Source organism: Delphinapterus leucas, chromosome X (genome assembly GCF_059928025.1).
Source record: "Delphinapterus leucas isolate spDelLeu-1000000601 "Yukka" chromosome X, BTC_Dleu_Yukka2, whole genome shotgun sequence".
Classification (NCBI taxonomy): domain Eukaryota; kingdom Metazoa; phylum Chordata; class Mammalia; order Artiodactyla; family Monodontidae; genus Delphinapterus; species Delphinapterus leucas.
The window spans coordinates 87,341,879-87,348,301 of NC_143150.1; positions in this window are offsets into that span (position 1 = coordinate 87,341,879).

Genomic DNA, 6,423 nt, shown 5'->3' on the forward strand with positions numbered 1-6,423 from the left:
ACATTTAGCAAGGACCTAGAAGAACTAAAACCAAACAAACAATGATGAACAACAAAATAAATGAAATAAAAAATTCTCTAGAAGTAATCAATAGCAGAATAACTGAGGCAGAAGAACGGATAAGTGACCTGGAAGATAAAATGGTGGAAATAACTATTGCAGAGCAGAATAAAGAACAAAGAATGAAGAGAAATGAGCACAGTCACAGAGACCTCTGGCAAAACATTAAACACACCAACATGCGAATTACAGGGTTCCCAGAAGAAGAAGAGAAAAAGAAAGAGACTGAGAAAATATTTGAAGAGATTATAGTTGAAAGCATCCCTAATATGGGAATGGAAATAGTTAATCAAGTCCAGGAAGCACAGAGAGTCCCATACAGGATAAATCCAAGGAGAAATATGCCAAGACACATATCAATCAAACTGTCAAAAATTAAATACAAAGAAAACATATTACAAGCAACAACGGAATAGCAACAAATAACATACAAGGGAATCTCCATAAGGTTAACAGCTGAACTTTCAGCAGAAACTCTGCAAACCAGAAGGGAGTGGCAGGACATATTTAAAGTGATAAAGGAGAAAAACCTGCAACCAAGATTACTCTACCCAGCAAGGATCTCATTCAGATTTGATGAAGAAATTAAAACCTTTACAGACAAGCAAAAGCTAAGAGAATTTAGCACCACCAAATCAGCTTTACTACCAATGCTAAAGGAACTTCTTTAGGCAGGAAGCATAAGAGAAGGAAAAGACCTAGAATAACAAACCCAGAACAATTAAGAAAATGGGAATAGGAACATACATATCGAAAATTACCTTAAATGTAAATGGATTAAATGCTCCAAGCAAAAGACATAGACTGGCTGAATGGATACAAAAACAGGACCCATATATATGCTGTCTACAAGAGACCCACTTTAGACCTACGGACACATACAGACTGAAAGTAGGGGAAAGGAAAAAAGTATTCCATGCAAATGGAAATCAAAAGAAAACTGGAATAGCAATTCTCATATCAGACAAAATAGTCTTTAAAACAAAGACTAGAGAAGATGGCAGAAGAGTAAGATGTGGAGATCACCTTCCTCCCCACAGATACACCAGAAATACATCTACACGTGGAACAGCTCCTACAGAACACCTACTGAATGCTGGCAGAAGACCTCAGACCTCCCAAAAGGCAAGAAAGTCCCCACGTACCTGGGTAGGGCAAAAGAAAAAAGAATAAACAGAGACAAAAGAATAGAGACCGGACATGCACCAGTGGGAGGGAGCTGTGAAGAGGAAAGGTTTCCACACACTAGGAAGCCCCTTCGTGGGCGGAGACTGCGGGTGGAGGAGCGGGGGAGCGTCGGAGCCGCAGAGGAGAGCACAGCCACCAGGGAGCGGAGGGCAAAGCAGAGAGACTCCCGCACAGAGGATCGGTGCCGACCGGCACTCACCAGCCCGAGAGCCTTGTTTGCTCACCCACCGGGGTGGGCGGGGCTGGGAGCGGAGGCTCAGGCTTCGGTCAGAGTGCAGGGAGAGGACTGGGGTTGGCTGTGTGAACACAGCCTGCAGGGGGTTAGTGCACCAAGGCTAGCCCGGAGGGAGTCAGGGGAAAAGCCTTGATCTGCCAAAGAGACAAGAGACTTTTTCTTCCCTCGTTGTTTCCTGATGCGCGAGGAGAGGGGATTAAGAGCATGGCTTAAAGGAGCTCCAGAGTCGGGCGGGAGCCGCGGCTAAAAGCACGGACCCCAGAGATGGGCAAGAGACGCTAAGGCTGCTGCTGCCGCCACCAAGAAGCCTGTGTGCGAGCACAGGTCACTATCCACACCCCCCTTCCGGGGAGCCTGTGCAACCCGCCACTGCCAGGGTCCCGGGATCCAGTGACAACTTCCCCGGGAGAACGCATGGCATGGCTCAGGCTGGTGCAACGTCCCACTGGCCTCTGCCACCGCTGGCTCGCCTTGCATACAAACCACTCCTTCCCCCCGGCCTGAGTGAGTCAGAGTCCCCGAAGCAGCTGCTCCTTTAACCCCATCCTATCTGAGCAAAGAACAGACGCCCTCTGGCAACCTACACGAAGAGGCAGGGCCAAATACAAAGGTGAGCCCCAGGAGCTGTGCGAACAAAGAAGAGAAAGGGAAATCTCTCCCAGCAGCCTCAGAAGCAGTGGATTAAAGCTCCACAATCAACTTGATGTACCCTGCATCTGTGGAATACATGAATAGACAATGAATCATCCCAAATTGAGGAGGTGGACTTTGAGAGCAATATTTATGATTTTTTCCCCTTTTCCACTTTTTGTGAATGTGTATGTGCATGCTCCTCTGTGAGATTTTGTCTGTATAGCTTTGCTTTCACCATTTGACCTAGGGTTATATCCGTCCTTTTTTTTTTTCTTAAAAAATTTTTTTTCTTAATAATTATTTTTTTATTTTAATAAGTTTATTTTATTTTATCTTACCTAATTTTACTTTATTTTATCTTCTTTCTTTATTTCCTTCCTTCCCTCCTTCCTTCCTTCTTTCTTTCTTTCTTTCCTTCCTTCCTTCCTCCCTTTCTTTCTTTCTTTCTTTGTCTCTTTTTTTCTTTCTTTCTTTCTTTCTTTCCTTCGACTTTTACTCCCTTTTATTCTGAGCTATGTGGATGAAAGTCTCTTGATGCTGCAGCCAGGAGTCAGATCTGTGCCTCTGAAGTGGGAGAGCCAACTTCAGGACACTGATCCACAAGAGACCACCCAGCTCCACATAATATCAAATGGATAAAATCTCCCAGAGATCTCCATCTCAACACCAGGACCCAGCTTCACTCAACGACCAGCAAGCTACAGTGCTGGACACCCTATGCCAAACAACTATCAAGACAGGAACTCAAGCCCACCCATTAGCAGAGAGGCTGCCTAAAATCATAATAAGGCCACAGCCACCACAAAACACACCACCAGACGTGGACCTGCCCACCAGAAAGACAAGATCCAGCCTCATCCACCAGAACACAGGCACTAGTCCCCTCCACCAGTAAGCCACCGAACCAACCTTAGCCACTGGGGACAGACACCAAAAACAATGGGAACGACGAAACTGCAGCCTGCAAAAAGGAGACACCAAACACAGTAAAAAAGCAAAATGAGAAGACAGAAAAACACACAGCAGATGAAGGAGCAAGATAAAAAACCACCAGACCTAACAAATGAAGAGGAAATAGGCAGTGTACCTGAAAAAGAATTCAGAATAATGATAGTAAAGATGATCCAAAATCTTGGAAATAGAAAAGACAAAATGCAAGAAACATTTAACAAGGACCTAGAAGAACAATAGATGAAACAAGCAATGATGAAAAACACAATAAATGAAATTAAAAATACTCTAGATGGGATCAATAGCAGAATAACTGAGGCAGAAGAACGGATAAGTGACCTGGAAGATAAAATAGTGGAAATAACTACTGCAGAGCAGAATAAAGAAAAAAGAATGAAAAGAACTGAGGAGAGTCTCCAAGACCTCTGGGACAACATTAAACACACCAACATTTGATTTATAGGGGTTCCAGAAGAAGAAGAGAAAAAGAAATGGAATGAGAAAATATTTGAAGAGATTATAGTTGCGAATTTCCCTAGTATGGGAACGGAAATAGTTAATCAAGTCCAGGAAGCACAGAGAGTTCCATACAGGATAAATCCAAGGAGAAACATGCCAAGACACATATTAATCAAAGTGTCAAAAACTAAATACAAAGAAAACATGTTAAAAACAGCAAGGGAAAAACAACAAATAATACACAGGGGAATCCAAATAAAGTTAATAGCTGATGTTTCAGCAGAAACTCTGCAAGGCAGAAGGGAGTGGCAGGACATATTTAAAGTGATGAAGGAGAGAAACCTACAACCAAGATTAGTCTACCCAGCAAGGATCTCATTCAGATTTTATGGAGAAATTAAAACATTTACAGACAAGCAAAAGCTGAGAGAGTTCAGAAACACCAAACCAGGTTTCCAACAAATGATCAAGGAACTTCTCTAGGCAAGAAACACAAAAGAAGGAAAAGACCTACAATAACAAACACAAAACAATTAAGAAAATGGGAATAGGAACAGATATATCGATAATTACTTTATATGTAAATGGATTAAATGTTCCCACCAAAAGACACAGACTGGCTGAATGGATACAAAAACAAGACCCATATATATGCTGTCTACAAGATACCCACTTCAGAACTAGAGACACATAAAGACTGAAAGTAAGGGGATGGAAAAAGATATTCCATGCAAATGGAAATCAAAAGAAAGCTGGAGTAGAAATACTCATATCAGATAAAATAGACTTTAAAATAAAGACTATTAGAAGAAACAAAGAAGGACACTACATAATGTTCAAGAGATCGAACCAAGAAGAAGATATAACAATTGTAAATATTTATGCAGCCAACATAGGAGCACCTCAATACATAAGGAAAATACTAACAGCCACAAAATGGGAAATCGACAGTAAGGCATTCATAGTAGGGGCTTTAACACCCAACTTTCACCAATGGACAGATCATCCAAATTGACAATAAATAAGGAAACAGAAGCTTAAAATGATACATTAAACAAGATGGTCTTAATTGATATTTATAGGACATTCCATCCAAAAACAACAGAATACACATTTTTCTCAACTCCTCATGGAATATTCTCCAGGATAGATCATATCTTAGGTCACAAATCAAGCCTTCGTAAATTTAAGAAAATTGAGATTGTACCAAGTACATTTTCCGACCACAACGCTATGAGACTAGATATCAATTACAGGAAAAGATCTGTAAAAAATGCAAACACATGGAGGCTAAACAGTACACTCCTTAATAACGAAGTGATCACTGAAGAAATCAAAGAGGAAATCAAAAAATACCTAGAAACAAATGACAATGGAGACATGACGACCCAAAACATATGGGATGCAGCAAAAGCAGTTTTAAAAGGGAAGTTTATAGCAATACAATCCTACCTTAAGAAACAGGAAATATCCCGAATAAACAACCTAACCTTGCACCTAAAGCAATTAGAGAAAGAAGAACAAAAAACCCCACAGTTAGCAGAAGGAAAGAAATCATAAAGATCAGATCAGAAATAAATGAAAAAGAAATGAAGGAAATGATAGCAAAGATCAATAAAATTGAAAGCTGTTTGTTTGAGGAGATAAACAAAATTGATAAACCATTAGCCAGCTCATGAAGAAAAAAAGGGAAAAGCCTCAAATCAATAGAATTAGAAATGAAAAAGGAGAAGTAACAACTGACACTGCAGAAATACAAAAGATCATGAGAGATTACTACAAGCAACTCTATGCCAATAAAATGGACAACCTGGAAGAAATGGACAAATTCTTAGAAATGCACAACCTGCCGAGACTGAATCAGGAAGCAATATAAAATATGAGCAGACCAATCACAAGCACTGAAATTGAAACTGTGATTAAAAATCTTCCAACATACAAAAACCCAGGACCAGATGGCTTCACAGACGAATTCTATCAAACATTTAGAGAAGAGATAACACTTATCCTTCTCAAACTCTTCCAATTATAGCAGAGGGAGGGACACTCCCACACTCATTCTACGAGGCCACCATCACTCTGATACCAAAACCAGACAAGGATGTCACAAAGAAAGAAAATTACAGGCCGATAACACTGATGAACATAAATGCAAAAATCCTCAACAAAATACTAGAAAACAGAATCCAACAGCACAATAAATGGATCATACACCATGATGAAGTGGGGTTTTTTCCAGGAATGCATGGATTCTTCAATATACGCAAATCAATCAACGTGATACACCATATTAACAAATTGAAGGAGAAATACCATATGATCATCTTAATAGATGCAGAGAAAGTTTTGACAAAATTAAACACCCATTTATCATAAAAAGTCTGCAGAAAATAGGCATGGAGTGAACTTTCCTCAACATAATAAAGGCCATATATGACAAACCCACAGCCAACATCGTCCTCAATGGTGAAAAACTGAAAGCATTTCCACTAAGATCAGGAGCAACACAAGGTTGCCCACTCTCACCACTCTTATTCAACATAGTTTAGGAAGTTTTAGCTACAGCAATCAGAGAAGAAAAGAAATAAAGGGAATCCAAATCGGAAAAGAAGAAGTAAAGCTGTCACTATTTGCAGATGACATGATACTATACATAGAGAATCCTAAAGATGCTACCAGAAAACTACTAGAGCTAATCAATGAATTTGGTAAAGTTGCAGGATACAAAATTAATGCACAGAAATCTCTGGCATTCCTATATACTAATGATGAAAAATCTGAAATTGAAATCAAGTAAACACTCCAATTTACCATTGCAACAAAAAGAATAAAATATCTAGGAATAAACCTACCTAAGGAGACAAAAGACCTGTATGCAGAAAATTATAAGACACTGA